Source organism: Cibotium barometz, chromosome 52 (assembly GCF_041138505.1).
Source record: "Cibotium barometz isolate CiBa-2024 chromosome 52, ASM4113850v1, whole genome shotgun sequence".
NCBI classification, from domain to species: Eukaryota; Viridiplantae; Streptophyta; class Polypodiopsida; order Cyatheales; family Cibotiaceae; genus Cibotium; species Cibotium barometz.
The window spans coordinates 5614709-5633983 of record NC_141097.1 but is presented as its reverse complement, the minus strand read 5'-3'; positions in this window follow the sequence as shown (position 1 = coordinate 5633983).

The window sequence follows — 19275 nt, the reverse complement described above, 5'->3', positions numbered from 1 at the left end:
GATCCAATGGCACAGAAATAGGCTTACAGCCTGTCATACCATACTTGGACAACATGTCCAAGCCATACTGTCTCTGCAGTAATCCAATACCATGTGGTGACCTAATCACCTCAATGCCCAAGAAATATCTGAGCTCCCCTAGATCCTTCATCTCGAACTTCTGTCTAAGCAAGATCTTTACATCAAAGATCTCTGCATCATGGTCCCCCGTAATGATCAAGTCATCTACATAGATGACAACAAGCACAACTCCTCTATCACCATGTCTCACATACAGCGAGAAATCTCCATTGGCTACATGAAAGCCAATAGTGACAAGATATTCAAAAATCTTGTCAGACCATGCTCTTGGTGCTTGCTTTAAGCCATACAAGGCTTTCTTCAACCTGCAAACATGCTCAGGGTGACCCTCATCCTCATAACCAGGTGGCTGCAACATATACACCTCTTCTTGCAAATCCCCATGCAAGAATGCATTCTTTACATCCATCTGATGTAAAGACCATTGCTTTGACACAGCCACTGCTATCACAACTCTCACCGTTGCCATCTTGGCAACTGGGCTGAAAGTTTCCTCATAATCAATCCCATATGTCTGTGCATATCCTTTGGCTACCAATCTAGCCTTGTACCTGTTTATGCTTCCATCACTGTTATGTTTAACTTTGTACACCCACTTGCATCCAATGGCTTTCTTGCCTTCAGGCAATTGCACTAAATCCCAAGTCTCATTTTCATATAGTGCATCCATCTCCTCATCCATAGCTCTCTCCCAACACACATTTCCAATAGCCTCATCAATGCATGTGGGCTCAACAACCTGCACAACCTTTGCCATATATGCATAGTGATGTGCCACATAACCATCATATGTAAATCTCTGCACAGGATTTTTCACTCTCCCAGATCTTCGCAGCTTCTCATTCATGGCTTCCATAGCCTTCTTTACACCAGGTGTTCGCATAGCTGGGATCCCAAGATCCTCATATCTGAGCCACTAGACTCTCCATCAACATGAGAATGCCCTGCAGAAATGTCAGGCATACCAAGGGGCATACCACTTTCTCTTTTCCTTTACGTGATGTACTAATCACATTTGCAGGACTGGTATTATGACGCAGCCTGCCACTCCATGGTCTATCAATAGACCCACTAGATGAGGACTCTCCTGGTCCACTCAAAGATTGTGATTGCTGACTTGCATTCTGTGCAACCACACTTCCACTCACATCAGTCCCAATAGCTTCTTTTTCTCAGCAGCATACCAGCTGCTCATCTCATCAAAAACAACATCCCTGCTTACCCTCAACTCATGTGTGGCAGGGTTATAACACCTGTATCCCTTTTGCTCAAGGGAATATCCAATAAACACACATTTTTCTGCTTTTGGATCCAGCTTAGTTCTCAGCTCATCTGGCACATGCACATATGCAATGCATCCAAAGACTTTCAGATGAGACAAATCTGGTTTTCTGCCAGTAAACCTCTCCTCTGGAGTTACATCATGTATGGCTGCAGTTGGAGTCCTGTTCATGATGTATATTGCTGTAGAAATAGCCTCAGCCCAATAGCAATGCGGCATATTCTTCTCTTCCATCAATGCTTGCGCAATCTCAGCAATGTGCCTGTTTTTCCGCTCAGCAACTCCATTTTGCTGCGGAGTGTATCTGCATGTAAACTGTCTCCGAATACCATTCTTCTTCAAGAATTCAGAGAACTCATTGGAGAAGTACTCTCCCCCTCCATTTGACCTTAGGCACTTTACATATTTCCCTGTTTGCTTTTCAACCAAAACTCCGAAATTCTGAAAGTGAGTGAACACCTCACTCTTCTCCTTCATGAAATATACCCACACTTTCCTTGTGTGGTCATCAATGAAAGTCACATAATACCTGCAGCCTCCCATAGATATGGTCTTCATAGGACCCCATACATCTGAATGCACAACATCTAGTGCATTTCTGCTCACATATCTGTTATGTGGGAACACATGCTTTGTTTGCTTCCCAAATTGGCATGCTTTACATATTTTCTGCATACCTTCCACTTTAAATTTTGGCAGCCCTGTCACAATTCCTTTTGTCTGCATAGACTTCAATCTCTGCACATTTACATGTCCAATCCTTTTATGCCAAATGTCTATGTCTGCAACAATTCCTGAACCATTTGCAAACATCGCAGCACTCATTTCAGGCATGTCTACATTCAACGTAAACATTCTGCCCACTCTGTTGCCTTTTGCAACCAACCTGCACTTGTCTTTAAAATCTTCAACATAGCACCCATCAGGGTTAAACCGAACCTGTAAACCCTGCTCAATCATCTGGCCAACTGAAACCAGATTCTTTGTTATGTTCGGAACGTGAAGTACATCTGCAAGGTACTTCACTTTGCCATCCTGCATAGACAATGGCACATCTCCAACATGGGCAATTGGATGAGCAGTGTCATCCCCTGTTTCCACAAAACCTGGTCTTTCCGGGTTTTTCATCTCCTTGAACCACTCCCCATGACTCGTCATGTGGTTCGAAGCGCCTGACTCCACATACCATACATTATCTTTTTGTGTTGCATCAACATTTTCAGACATGGCATTCACGACATGCTGCATAACAAACAACCTTTCATTATCCTCATTATTTCTGCATGAGGAGGATGCATAGTTGTTTTGCTGCACTTTTCCATTTTGCATGTCAGCCTGCTTCTTATAACATTCTGCCTGCACATGTCTAGGCTTACCACAATAATAGCATTCATGTGCATCATTATATTGCCTTTGCCAATTTCCACGGCCTCTTTGGCTCCCCCTGCCTCTGAATTTGCCTCTTCCACTTGCGTGTTGTTGTTGTTGTTGATTCTGGGACTGTTGTTGTTGCTGCTGCTGCTGGCCATAATTCTGATTACCTGTTCGGCCACCTCCTTGACCGCGTCCACGGCCTCCTCTACCTCGTCCTCTTCCTGAACTCGTGTAGAAGGCCTGTTGCTCTGAACTATTTTTACTTTGTGAAGACTGTTGGTCTTCACCCAAGTTCTTCTCTTCGATAATCAGCCTAGACACCAAATCTGTAAAGTTGGGAATGTTTTCCCGAGTCTGAATAGACGTCTTGAACGCCTTGTATTGTGGCCCGAGACCACGTAGATAGACCTCCACTTTATCATCATCATCTACTGACACACCAATAGATGCAAGGGATTCCACAATACCCTTTATCTTCAACGTATAGTCATTCACAGACATGCTCTTTTTCTCCACAGTATGAAGTTCATTCTTCAACTGTATCTTACGTGCCTTGGTATTTGTTTCATAAAGCTTTACCAAGGTGTCCCACGCCTCCTTGGGGAACTTGGCATCCTGAATATGCCCAATCATGGTGTCCTGTATACTAATGGAGAGCCAATACATAACCTTCCTGGCTCCTTTGTTCCAGTCTTTAAACTCTTTCACATCTGCAGCAATCCGGTATCTCTGGTGCCTCTTCATGTTCACCTTCTATGTAGTCCCAATAGCCTTTTCCCATCAGGAAATTTGTCAACCTGAACCTCCAAGCATGGAAGTTATTCTTGTCAAGCTTCTTAGCCACAATCTGAGTTATCCCATCATTTGACATCTTGCCAAACACACAATTTTACCAGAAACTGCACTCTGGTTTTTCTGCACAAACTGCACTCTGGTTTTTCTGTAGTACTCTCAAATGTCACAACCAGTGACTTCAATGTGCATACATACACACAATGGCAACTGTAGACCTCTTTGCAATACCCACAGTGTCTGCACAGTCAATCTGTCTTCCTGCAGTTCTTAAAACAGAGTTCTACAGAGAATCGATGACTTACCCGCAGTGCTCGAAATCGCCTGCTTTCTGAAAAACGGAGGTCCAGACGCGCCCGAAACGCGTTTTCGGCCCAGAAAATGTTGTCCAATAGGACAACATAGTTGCCCTATAGCTTTACTCCTACGAAGAAAGCTCCTCAATCAGAGATCGTTGCCGGTGCCTCCCGTAGAGCTCCCGATAAGGGTGTAGTCACCAACACAAATAGAGAAGAGTAGTTGAAGCTCTTACCCTCGTACCACTTCCTGTGGTTCTCTTGCTTGCAGCTCAGTCCTTAGCACGAACCAGGCTCTGATACCATAAAAAGATGCAGGGGGGAAGAGAGCTTGAGCTCTTGCAAGCACACACACACACTCACAAAACCCTAATAAAGAACACACAAGGTGAGAGGCTGAAAATCTTCTTCTTCTCTACTCAACACTCAACACACCATATATAAGATAAGAGTACACATAATATGAAAGGTACTCAACCAATACATACACGGGTTCTCTATAGTGTGAACCCGACTAAATGAGCTGGCGCTATAGCTATGCCAGTCTCTAGAATGGCTATCACACAGCCTGTCATCCCACTGGCCGCATATCACCCAAGATCTCACTAACCATGCCAGTGGTGTAAGTGTGGGGCCTATCCCCCAGGCGGGTCATCAGTGTCCACCGCCTCACTAGACGAGCTCGATATCTCAACAAACGAGATACAAAGAATGCAAGGGATTACTTACAAAACATTGGACACCTTGAAAGTGTATGGCCAATTGAAAGTGAGAGTGTCCTACCAAAGGCACCATGGGTATTAACCAAGATGGAGCACAATAAGGTGAAAAGTGTGATTGCCTCTTTTCGTACACCAACGGGAGCAATGCATTCATTGAAGGGTTCCTTCACAAAGACCAAAAAGAAAGGAGAGGAACAATTATATGGCCTCAAGACACATAATTGGCATAAGATATTACAAGTATATAAATATTCGCTTATTCATTTTCTCTTTGTGGTACATAATTTGTAGGCTCATATACTAACTATGGTACATAATTTGTAGGCTCATATACTAACTTTCATTTTTTTCTATGCATAGTTTATTCTTCCAATTGCTATAGTTGCTTGTGGGAGACAAGAAGGTGATAGAGGCTATTTACAAAAAGGGAAGCTTGGTGAGGTATGAATATTCTCTTCAATTCACTAGCTAAGTTATATTGCTTATTTGGTATTCTCATGCACTCACAAGTTATGTATTGGTAAATAGTACACATGATTGCTATGTATGTAGGTACATATCCTTAAAGGACATAGATCCTACATCCATTGAGATGGCTCGTCTCAATGCTATTGAGGCAGTGTGTATGATTGAGGACAACTTTCCTAGAACAATTCTCACTAGCCAATTGCATCTTGTGGTGCATTTGGTTGATGAAGTGGCATTGTGTGGTGTTGTCCATGTTCGATGGATGTTTTTCCTTGAAAGTTTCATGAAAACCTTAAAGGACTTTGTGAGACAAAGAGCAAGGCCAGAAACAAGCATGGCAGAGGATGGTTGATGCAAGGGTCTTGTGTATATCTCAAAACATCTATCTCGCATAGATCCTTCCATGCCACGATTGTGGAGCAATGAGGAGGATGACCAACTAATCACTAATGTGTCTCAAGGGAAAGGAAGGCAAAATGAAGACTGGATGAAGCATTACACCCCACAAGGTGAATACATTTTACATTCTAAATAGTCCCGGCATGGTGAAGTGGATTGGGAGATACAAGGATGCAATCAATAGACAAAAGGATGAGAGAAAAGATTTCAAAAGAGCAAGTAGATGCCTGCCACTCCCGCCCAGCTTGGAACCTCTACCAAATGTGATCAGTATAGAATGGCTTCGTATGGCAATATCGATGGAATCACAAAATGAAGAGATGATCACAAGAGAAGAGCATGAGTATACAAGATGATATGACCCTTAAGTAAGTACATTCTTCATCTCTCTCTCATGTATATACCTTGTTTAATCCACTGTACTAAATGTCATGCTTTTGTTTAATGTTAGCATAAACTATATAATGCAATATGGTCGAAGGGAAGGAACTTGTGAGGAATTCGATGAATCTCTTACGAAATTAAAGCAGTCTCTCAAATCCTTATTTGGAGAAGTGCTCTTCTCTCGTTGGTGAGGCTAGCATAGCTTTAACCCTTGCACCTTTAATAAAGGCTAACCATGATTTGTACTAAGATCTCAAGAGCTAAATACAACAGGACTGTAAAGATTCGCAAGTTTCCAAAGAGACCTTGGTTTTAAAGTGGTCAGTAGACCCACGGTCCATTGTACACATTAGGTAATTTTAAAAAAACTGAGAGCCAAGAAGAGGATGAAAGTGAATGGGAAAACTCCTTTCACAAAGTCCATGAACATGACATGTGTGGGGTACTCTGAACAAACAATGTATATAGAAACTAACCCCCTTACATGTAAGTTTTTTGTGGTTGAGTATGTGTTGAAAGAAGATTTGATCTTGGGGCATAAATGGACTATTGTTGCCCAAGCACTGCTGTGCTTTGCTATAGGGTCATCATGATGGACAACGACACAAAGTTGACAATACCATACTACAAGGAAGAGGATCCAACCCTAAGGGATTTCTATGATATTGAACACAAAAAGCTACAAGCATGTTCCTCAAAAGCCCCTCTACATGAAAACATACCTTCTACATCAATGACCAACTCTGATAAAGCATCTACCCCTTCAACTTCATCCTTACCAAAAATTCCAATGCTAAAATCGCGTAATCAACAACTTTTCCTAAACAAGTCTCCATCTATCTCTAAACAAGACTTCAAAGGATAACCCTCAACCTCGACAACTCCTCATCAACCAACCTCACCCAAGAGAGAAAGATGCACGCTCAAAATCACAACGAGACTCCAGCCTCATCTCGTCAACAACACCCATGAGTCTCAAACCCACACCCTCAGTGCTAACCAATGTCAAGGAGGGCCACAAACCTTGCGCTTTAGCTAAAAAGAAAACTCCACCAACGATAGCCAAGATCAAGGTGTCTTACTGGTATCAAAATGTGGATGGAAAAGTAGCTACTTGTAGCTCCAGGCTACTACAAAGGCATCAATCCAATTTTGGTGCCTCAATCATCAAAGCCTCTTGCTCAATGTAAAACTCAAAGTCCAAAGAATAAAAAAAGTACTCCACAACATTATCCACAAGAATCTATGTGAGTTCCTCAAAGAGCTCCAGCAACTCAACAAGCATGGGTACCAAAAAGGTTAGTGCAAGCTCAAGGATACTACCAAGGTAATACTAAAGCTTGGACTCCCAAGCGACTCTAGGAGCACTAAAAGCATCATCAACCAATTTATGAGATGATGAATTCGAATGTGGTTGATATGATTTTTAAATTCTGGTTGAGAGCTGATGAGTTGATTTGGATTCTGATTGAAAAATGATGATTCTTGAATTTTGGTTGAAATGTAATAAGCTGAGCAAAACCACAATGAGGATGAATGGGACGAGTCCCTGTGATGATGTTTATAACTGGAATGACGTTAATGACTTTAACAAATCACTATGAGATTAGTGGATTTTGCTAACAGATTGCTGCTATTAACACGACCCAGTGGATCAAGTTAAGGGATGTCAAATTAAAAATCTGTATAATTGAAAATTCCCATCGAGGACTGTTCAAATAGAAATTTTAGTCTAATGGACCATTATTGTGTGATAAGGATTTGAATGATATAATCTGAGAGAATTGTTATCTGATGATGAGTTCTATATAAGGAATCTTTATCCCAGGATTCTGTTGGGTTCACCAGACTATAAGGAACCCCAGAATCAGTTGGATCTTAAGGGAAAGAGTTCTCCTCTAATTTTTTTGCGAGATGAGGACATCTCGCGTTTTTTAAGTGGGATAGGATGTAAGATTCCTCCCTCCGGCTTTTGAGGTGTGTAGGTGTAAGAACCTCCCCTTCTGATCTTATAATTATTCTCCTCTCTCAAATAAAAGAAAGATCTTGTTTTACCCTGTTTTGGCCTAGAGAGAGAAAATGTCTAGAGGAAGGTAATTCAAAATTGAGATATTTTTGGATATAAAAATTCTCTTAGTGTCTAAAATGGTTTCCCCTGAAACAAAATTCAAAAAGAACTTTTCAATGTGCAATTGGCATTAATTAAAAATAGGTATAAAGGACCTTAGCCTAAGGGTCCAGATTTTTAAATTTTTTTGAATTATGCTCCAATTAAGGTTCCTATGGACCAATAATATTAATCCAAATGTAGGGAGGAGATAAATTGAAGAATAAAAGAAAATCCCCCAAAAATGAGTAAATGCTCACAGAAGATGAAGAGTTGACTAAGGACAAGGTTTATTAGTTAAAAAAGAAGAGATATTTAGAGGAAATGATGCATTTTTGACACCTCAGTGTGGGGATCTCCCCTCATGAAGGAGGCACCTATTTCACATGTGTGGAGGAGTTTTAAACTCATAAATATTGAGGTATTTTCATCTCTCCTCTCTCTTGTTTCAACTAGATCCAAAAAGTAAGCTAAACTGACCTAAAAATGGTCAAAAATTGACCAAACTGATCTGGAAAATTCTAGAATGAGTTTGCTTGGTTAGAGGCTCATTTTTTCCTATAAATAGAGGTCTCTCCCTTTGTAAAAGGTTAATAGTGTTTATGCACTGTTACTCTACTCCTTCCCAGAGCCAATTACATTAAATTTACTTGATAATTCAATTGTTTTTGACTACATCCTCTTCAAAAGAGTTGGTGGCCACTCTTGATCCAAACAAGAGTAGAACCCTCAATCCCTCAAGCCAAAGGAAAGCTCACAAAACTCCATGTAAGCTAATAATTTTACTTTTTAATTTCTAATCTATGGTTTTCTGATTTCTTTGCTTTTTTTAGTTGATTAAAGTGAATCTTGATGTTATGCCTTGATGAAAAGGCTACCCCCTTCTCTTCCTTAAGAATTCAGCCCTTCTTTATCCTAAGATGAGTAACAAATAAATTGATTTAAACTTTTCTTATTGTTTACTCTTTAGAAAGTGAAAATTGAATAGATTAGAGTACTTTACTTCAAATTGGGATTAATTTTAAATTGATATTAGAATGTAAAAATTGAGAAATGGTCAGCCATACAAAGGAGGTTATGGCAAACTTTTCTTGAATTTTGTGAAAAAATAAAGTTTATTTTTATGTTATTCGAAAAGAATAATTCCCACCATTTATGCATTCTAAAAGAAATATTTTTTTTTTACTCCATGTATATATTCATCTATGAATATGCATGGATATCATTGATATTAATTATTGAATTTAATTTCTATGCATAGAAAGATGCATAATGGAAATTTTGTTATAAAAGTGTTGTTTTCATTGAATTTAATTTCTATGCATAGAAGGATGCATAATGGAAATTTTTATTACAAAAGTGTTTTTTTAATTGAATTTAATTTCTATGCATAGAAAGATGCATAATGCAAATTTTTACTACAAAAGTGTTATTTTCTTTAAAATTAATTTTATGCATAGAAAGATGCATAAAAGATTTATTTTTATTTCGAAAGTGTTATTCTCTTAAAATTGGTTTTATGCATAGAAAGATGCAAAAAAGATTTAGTTTTCTTTCAAAAATGTTATTCTCATTAAAATTGATTTTATGCATAGAAAGATGCATAAAGGATTTATTTTTCCTTCAAAAGTGTTATTCTCATTAAAATTGATTTTATGCATAGAAAGATGCATAAAAGATTTGGTTTTCTTTTAAAATTATTATTCTCATTAAAATTGATTTTATGCATAGAAAGATGCATAAAGGATTTATTCTTCCTTCAAAAGTGTTCTTCTCATTAAAATTGATTTTATGCATAGAAAGATGCATAAAGGATTTATTTTTATTTCAAAAGTGTTATTTTCATTAAAATTGATTTTATGCATCGAAATATGCATAAAAGATTTATTTTTATTTCAAAAGTGTTATGCTCTTAAAATTGATTTTATGCATAGAAAGATGCAAAAAGGATTTATTTTTTTTGCAAAAGTGTTATTCTCATTAAAATCGATTTTATGCATAGAAAGATGCATAAAGAATTTATTTTTATTTCAAAAGTGTTATTCTCATTAAAATCGATTTTATGCATAGAAGGATGCATAAAGGATTTATTTTTATTTCAAAAGTGTTATTCTCATTAAAATCGATTTTATGCATAGAAGGATGCATAAAGAATTTATTTTCATTTCAAAAGTGTTATTCTCATTAAAATCGATTTTATGCATAGAAGGATGCATAAAGGATTTATTTTCATTTCAAAAGTGTTATTCTCATTAAAATCGATTTTATGCATAGAAGGATGCATAAAGGATTTATTTTCATTTCAAAAGTGTTATTATCATTAAAATTGATTTTATGCATAAATAGATGCATAAAAGGATTTTTATAAAAGTATTATTCCCACTGAAGTTAATTTTTATGTATAAATAGATGCGTAAAGAATCGTTAGATCAAAATTAGAATTCTCTTAAATTCTATGAAATAGATGTGAATGGATGGATGGATGTGATGTGAACAGATGTGATGAGATGTGATGTGAATGGATGGATGGATGTGATGTGAATAGAGGTGATGAGATGTGAGGAGATGTGTGATGTGAATCAGATAGATGTGAATGGATGGATGGATGTGATGTGAATAGAGGTGAATAGATGTGATGAGATGTGATGTGAATCAGATAGATGTGATGGGATGTATGGATGTGATGTGAATAGAGATGATGAGATGTGAGGTGAATAGATGTGATGAGATGTGATGTGAATCAGATAGATGTGAATGGATGGATGGATGTGATGTGAGGTGAATAGATGTGATATGTGATGTGAATTAGATAGATGTGAATGGATGGATGGATGTGATGTGAATAGAGGCGATGAGATGTGAGGTGAATAGATGTAACGAGATGTGATGAGAATCAGATAAGTGTGAATGAATGGATGGGTGGTTGTGATGTGAATAGAGGTGATGAGATGTGAGGTGAGTAGATGTGATGTGAATCAGATAGATGTAAATGAATGGATGAGATGTGATGTCATGTGAATCAGGATGTAAATGATATGGAATATGAGTGGATGATATGGAATATGAGTGGATGATATGTGATGAAAATGGATGTAAATGTATATGTGATGAAAATGGATGTAAATGAATGATATGGAATATGAGTGGATGATATGTGATGAAAATGGATGTAAATGTATAAGTGAAGAATGGATGAGATGTGATGTCATGTGAATCAAGATGTAAATAAATGATATGGGATATGAGTGGATGATATGTGATGAAAATGGATGTAAATGTATAAGTGAAGAATGGATGTGAATGTATATGTGAAGAATGGATGTGAATGAGTATGTGAAAGAATGGATATAGATGTGTATGTGAAAGAATGTGATGTGACGGAAAGAGAGGTGATGTGTCATAAATATATGTGGATGTGAAATTGATGGATATGAATGAATGTGAATGTGAACGTGATGGATATGAATGAATGTGAATGTGATGGATATGAATGAATGTGAATATGATGGATATGAATGAATGTGATGTGAATCGAGATAGATGTGAATGAATGAGATGTGAGGTAAAATGAATGAGATGTGATGTGAGTGAATGTGATGTGGTCTGAATGGATGAGATGTGATGTGATGAGATGTGAATATTATGTGGTCTGAATGGATGAGATGTGAATGAATGTGATGTGATGAGATGTGGATATGGGTAGATGCGAGTGGATATGGGTAGATGAGAGTGGATATAGGTAGATGCGAGTGGACGAGAGTGGATATGGGTAGATGCGAGTGGATGAGATCTGATGCGGATAAATGAGAAAATATGTGATGAAATGGAAAATGATGTGATGAGAATGGGAATACGCATGAAATAAATGCGAATTGATGTGGAACAATGTGGAAAGACGAGAGTTTGTTATAGAAACTGTTATGACTTGTTTTAAAATGGTTGTTTTATGTCAAGAATGCTAGGGAAGCATTTTGACCGTCTTGTGAATGAATGAGGTTGTGGAGACCTAGTCTGATAAAGTTGCAACAGCTGACGGAGAGTCAATGGAGGACGTCTGCGTAGCAAAGTCGGCCGAGGTCTTGACCAGTGGGAATTCCTCTTTTATCATTTAAATTTTCTTATACATAAAATAAATTTATCTAAAATTTCTCTTTTCTTTAATAAAAATATCCATTATTTCAAATATGTCAAGAATTCCACTTTTACCATTTAAATGATTGAATTCAAAATGTCATGGGAATTCCTCTTTTATCATTTAACTTTTCTCATACATAAAATAAATTTATCTAAAATTCCTCTTTAAATAAAAATATTCATTATACCAAAATTTCTCTTTTATATCATAAAAATAAAATTACCAAAAAATTATCTTTTCTTTAATTAATTATTTATACATAAACACTAAAAATTAGTTTTCCATGAATGTGATGAAAATGATTCTTTTAGCATAGGATGACCAATCCTAAAATATGGTAGGAAGTCCTCTTTTCACATTACGTACAAAAATGAATTATGTATTAATTTCTTAAAAATTTTACCATAGCTTCGCTGCTATTACTGATAATTTTTAATATTTTTGAAAAGAATAAGACTTTATAATATATCATTTTTGAAAAGAATAAGACTTTATAATATATCATTTTTCAAAAGAATGACTTTATAATATATCATTTTTGAAAAGAATAAGACTTTATAATATAATTATGATAGAATAACTATCATTGGACCTAAATTCAATTCATGGAATTAAATCATAAGAATAAGAATTTATAATTATGATAGAATAACTATCATTGGACCTCATGGAATTAAATCATAAGTTTACTATAATTTTATTAGCATAAAAGCATAAAAAGCCATTTTCTAACCTCTAGAAAACTAGCATAGAGTTTGATTTTTGAATTGAGAATTCATCAATGAAAAGCATCCATTTGAATAAGAATTAGTCATACGAATGACTATTCTTTTGGGGGGAGAGAAATATACATAAAAAGCATCGTAGTTAAGCATAACAACTAATTTTTTGGGATTAATCATTAGAATTCTTATAGAGAGCTTAATTTGCATTGAAAAATAGTTTATTTGAAACTTCTCAAGCTTTAGAGGGGTTGAGAAGTGAAAACATTGAGATAAAATTAATGTATACATGGGAATGAGGGACAATATATGAAGCATAACCTTAGGGGAATAGGTGCAAAGGTCAAATCTATAATCACCAATAGTAAAACTCTCAAAAGAAAAATTGGCACAACTTAGCAGGGAATCAAGTAGGAGAGAAATTAGGGTGAGGGAATGTTGCCGATTGATAGCTCAGTTTACAAGCTAGAATCATGGAGAGAATATGGAGCATCTAATTAGTACCTTAATCAAGATTAGGGTCAACTAATAAGATGTACTTAAAGCCTATATAAGGCTCATATTCATGAATAAATAATCCTCATGCTTTATATTATTATGTTGGTTCTCTATTAATTGCTTTGCTTAATCCACCATGATCATGCTTATGTTTGATCCACCAAGAACTTCAACATCTATCATATGGAGGAGGCCATGAGTTATTATTTGGCATGCCTGGGTTTACACATATCTTCATGTTGTATCAAAGTATAAGGACATGGTCAAGATCTTTTCATGCAACACGTTGCAAAATTTCATGCCTCATGCATACATGAGGGTATTCTTAGAGCAACGTCTTGATGCTTGTTTTGTGATGGTTACTTTTAGATTCAAATGCCAAGTAGAAGATATGTAAACACTTCCAGAATGAATGAATGGATTGAGGATCATCGTGCACCATGTATTGTTTGTGCCATTAGCAAACTATTGAGAAGACACATTTGATTTTGATTTTTTTTTCAGAAAGGAGACTTCTATTAAGTATGGAATTTTTTTATCAGAGGGACAAAGTGTGAAAGTGGCAAATCCTGAAGACAACACTGCCGAGCAACTCCTTGCCTAACCATAATGGCCAAGCTCCTCTCAGTCCCCCTCAAAAGTCAGCTGAGGTCCAGACTGTGTCAACCAAATGATAGAACCAAAAGAAATGATAGCATCCCTCTTAATCCTACCAAAGAGGTGTGCATCGTAGACCAAACTGCTTCCTTGCATTCCCATAAACAATGGTAAACTGACTCAGAAACTCCTGCACATCTAGGGCATGCTGGGCAAGCACTAGTAACAGACCTCCACTGATTGGTGGCCAAACCACCATGAAGAGAAACCTAGATAAAGGAGGAAATCAATGGCTTCCTATAAGAATGCCACAATCTTTGCCAAAATACCCTTTGAATGTCAGTCGAAATGCCGTAAGATTCCCAATGGGGTCTAAGAGTAGGGACACTCTGAATGTGTCCCAAGATAAGATGTCTGGCATTCCGCACCATAACTGAAAAAAGGCATGCTTTTCAAAGGGTTACAAGCATCCTTCCACTCCCACTCACTAGGGTCCCAATGCAAATGTCTGATAAGGCAGCCACCATACAACTAAAGGCTAACACTCTTTGTGATCGTCTCCTAGGGAGGGGGGTCAACAAAGACGTGCTTCCCTAACCTACCAAAACAACTCTGACTGGACGAATCTGGGGGCCCTCAATAAGGTCCTGCATGTCACATCTCTTCTGCTGCCATCCATCCTGTACAGAAAAAAAGACTGGTACATCATCCTTCCTAGGCACATAACCTGAAGAGGAACACCTGTCCCATAAAATACCCCAAACCAAGAATGATGACGACCCCCGCCAAGAAAGATCCAGTAATCCAATGGTTGGGAATGGCTGCATCAATCTGTGCAATCCTCCAGCTAGAGCCTCTCAAATGCTACGTGAAATCCAATGTCTACACCTCGGTGAGGCTCTGAAGCCTCTTCCAAGCTAGCACTGTGGGGCATAGGGTATCCCAGCCAGCCCAAAGAATATGCATAGCTATCCCAAGAGGCCTACCATGCACATCTAAAATTAAATCATTCCACAGAATGGGCTGCCAGTTAAATTCCTCCGCTGAACGCGGGGGGATGTGTACCAAAAAACTCCTTAGGCAGTCCCAGGCTTGTAGGAGGGACCTAACCAGGGGGGATGAAGGGGAGCAGTGAACTGCATCCAAAAAAATGAAGCGTGAGCTGAGAGTCCTGTCACCTCCGCAAACAGGGACACACTTCGTGATCTGCTGCATGAGAAAATCCTTCCACAGCTCAGTGCCTGGAAGAAAGCCCCTAACAACAAGCTTACAAAGCAAAGCCTTACATTGCACCTCAGGGTCAATGATATTGAATCCCCCTTCCTGCTTAGGCCTAATAATGGTTTCCCAAGGAACTCTGGCCACCCTGGTGTGTGCATTTCCAACAAGCCCTGACCAAAGAGAATTTCGAATAAGGCGACGAAGCTGGTCGATGCAGCTCTTATGAAAAATCCAGCACGAAACAATAAACCAAGCTGTGGCTAGAAAAATCCAGCACGAAGCAATAAACCAAGCTATGGCTAGAAAAACTTGGTTAACCACCAAAGATCTAGAGGCCAAGTTGAGCTTCCTCCTACTCCAGTGGATGAAGTTTGCTTTTAATGCTTAAGAGCACTAGAGCAAACTGTTGTGTTGGGGAGATGTCAACACCCACCTGTGACAACCAAGGTATCTGGCAGAGCATCCTCTCTCAATCCAAGTAAAACCAACATCTGTACCCCAATCTACAAGAGGAGAATCATTGATCCAAATACCAACTGACGTATGCCAATTGTTGATAATAGCTCCTGCTGCCAAACAAAAGGCCTCCAAGGCTATCCGAAAAGCACATAAACAAGCATGTGAAGCCTCAAGGAACAACGTCGTATCATCTGCTAACTCAAAGTCCAAAAACTCTTCCTCCGTGCATAAAGGCAGCCTGAGACCCACAACACCAAGGGAAGCCCAAAGAAACTTGCTCATAGCCTCAGCTACAATGAGGTACAGTAAAGGGGCGAGGGGACAGCCCTGCCTCACTGAACGGGAAATGTGAAAATGCTCATCGTGCCCCCGACAAGCTAAAACAGTGCTATGAGCCTCCCTATATAGGCACATTAGGGGAAATTTGGGCTCATTTTTGGGCCCTCTAAGGAATGCCACATTGTCAAAATGGGCCACGGTAAATTTTTTTGTAAATCAACTCCAATTTTTTCGGAGGTTGCATATATAGAATCTACTCTTCAAGATCTTTCCATTGATATATACATGATGGGGTTTGGACATGACCCATGGAAGATGTACAAAAAGTAGGTTCAAAAGTGATGATGTGGACCATTACGGTAGCCTTTAAACTTGATTTTAAGAAAATGGTATATCTTGAGCTTAGGAATTCCAAACGTTTCGGAGTTTGAAATTATAAGATCTACTTTTCATTATCTTTCTAATGATATGTCATATGATGGGGTTTTAACATAAGGTAAGAAATGTTCACTGCGGCCCCCATTTTCAAGGCAAAGATGGCAAAAAATCCCTTAGAGGGCCCAAAAATGAGCCCAAATTTCCCCTAATGGGACACCCCTCTAATTCGGTTTTGGAAAAATTGCATGTGCAGTACAAAGGTGTTTGATAAGAGGTATTGGAAGAAGGCACCGGATAGGCACTTGAAAGACCTAAACTTCAAGCCAATTCTCGATATTCCATTGTCAAGTGTCCACATTTGTACAATGCATGCTGAAAAACTCTTCTTTTTATACATATGTTTTGCATGGACTCTATAGCCCAATACAGCAAAGGTCCACATTTGTACAATGCATGCTCTTTGCAAAATCATTGAAAAACTCTTGTTTTTATACATATGTTTTGCATAGACTCTATAGCCCAATGCAGCAAAGGTTACATCCATCAAAGCACTAGAGAAAGTTCTATTAGACATTGGTTTGCATGGTGGACATGAAAAAATTGAACAAGATGAAAAAAGGTCTAAGGATGGGAAGAATGTACTTGAGAAACCTTCCATTGGGGGTGTTAAAGCAAGAAGGTTTCTATTTGAACCAACACTAGAAGGTCGTAGCAGAAGATGATTGGTGCAGATCATAAAATACAATAGATGGAAGTGCATTCACAATGCAGTAGTAGACCATGCAGACAATGGTCAAGCAAGAACACGGAAAGCCAAGGTGTGGAAATCTCTAGACACTATGTTTAAGTTCTGTGACAAGAAAGTGTGGACGAAGGAGGACCATGATATATTTGAAATAGTGCTAGATAAGTTCAAGAGATCAATGATTGATGCATGGACGGATCAACACATCACCCACTATATGGTATTAGATTGATTATGCATTGAACTAGTTTTTATACTGTATATTAAAAATATACTAATTAATTTATTCTTTTATTCTCTTGAAGCATATTATATACCATCATACCCCTTGGTTTGCAAAGAAGTATGGTAGTTTATCAATATGGTCAACCCAGGGAATGGAGAAAACACATTATCAAGCACGCTCCAAGTATTTCAATCATACAAGACATGGTGGAGGAGCAGAAAAATCTAACAGTTTAGAGGAATTACATCAGTGGACATATAGGAAGCTTGTACACAAAGCCAAAAAGAAGTAGCAGTTCAAAGTATCCCAAATTAATCAAGCACAGTAAAACTTGTGAATAAAGAAAGAAAACAAGATATATGGAGAAGATCTAATGCAAGTATTAAGCATGCAGAATGGCGAGGAACAAAACAAAGAAATGGGAAGATTTGGATACCCATAGATCCATGATTAACATTTCAAATTTAGAAATGATCATATGCAAAACTATCATGACATTACACGAGAGAGAATATTATACAAGAGAAAGGAATTACTACTCCTTAACTTGCTCACTAACATCCTCGAGTGCATGAAGCCTTGCCCTTTTTGAAGATGGCTCTGCAACATCCTGTAAACTGGAAAACTAGAGGAACCCTTGGTTTTGTGAATCTAAGAAGCTCCCTTTTGCCATAATCACTTAGCATATTGGGATCCTTAATCCCACATGCCAATCTATAAGTAGTATAGGCTAAGTAAATATTTACTCCTCAGTGCATAGGCTCCAGGGCCCTACCCAAAGATTCGCTATGCTAACTGCTTCTCCAAAAGCATGACTTTGTCTACATTCCACCTGATGGGATATGTCCCAAGGTATCTGGAAATGTCTTGACTGCAAACAAAGGAAATTCTACATTGTCTTTTGAGAATTTCTTGTGGAATATAATGAATTGTGGAAACTTTAATCGGTTTATGTACTCTCCCAGTGCTGAGTCCATTCCGAGTCCTCCCACGCGTTTGCTTGCTTCGTGCCCGAGAAACTCATCCTCAAACACAACCAGCTGCAAAACAATATTGTCGATGAGCCAACACAACAAATAGAATAAGCTACTCAACATGATAAAAAGTAATTAACAAGTAAACACACCTTTTGATTTTCATCACATTAACAGGTAAATCATCTATCCATATATTGATTGTTGAGTTAGTGTCCTGGACCGCCGATGAGGACGCCCCTTCCCTTCCCATGTGTAAAATATTAAGTCTTTGCTGAATAGCCTGAAATTCCTCTTCAATGGGAAGGTTGAATTCATAGCTTTTTGCATCCTTGTACATCATAGATAATGTGTTGGCACAGCAGAATGGAACTCAGTGTCCTTGACATTTGAATCCAATAAGAGATACTTATTCAAATCTGGATCCACAAAATCTTCATCTTCCTCAAGATTCTGTGTGCAATGATGGCCAGACAGTAGTCTTCCCTTATGTCAAAGATAGCTTGAATATCTATAATTAACAAATATTCTTTCTCACCAATAGGAAATGTGGGGAGTAGTGGGGTTGGAATGTCCCCTGCTTCCTCTATCATAGAGGGTTGCTCGTCACCTATAACTCCCCACTAAGGTGTCTTCTCTTCTGAGCACATCAATATCCAACTGCTCACTTAAGTCCCTCTCCACAGCCAAGTTTATCTCCTCCGCAATCTCTTGAACTTCATCTTTTGCTCTTCTAAATTTTGGGTAAATATCAATTTGGTGATTTAACCACATAAAATATCTAAAGATATTCTTTCTACCACTTTAATTCATCAACTCTAATTCTCTAGGTGGAATTATGGTGAAAATTCCTCTTTTGTCACCAAAATTTAATTCCAACCTTTCTCTACTTAAATACCATCAAAATTCTTCTTTTAACTAAATACCAATATCCATTTTTTTGAATAAGCTTAAAATTCTCTTTTTCTCATTTAATGATTGGATTCCAATTGTCTCGGAATTCCTCTTTTATCATAAAATAAATTTATTTTAAAATTTCTTTTTAGATTAAATAAAAATATCCATTAATTCAAATATGCCAAGAATTTCACTTTTACCATTTAAATGATTGAATTTCAAATGTCATGGGAATTCCT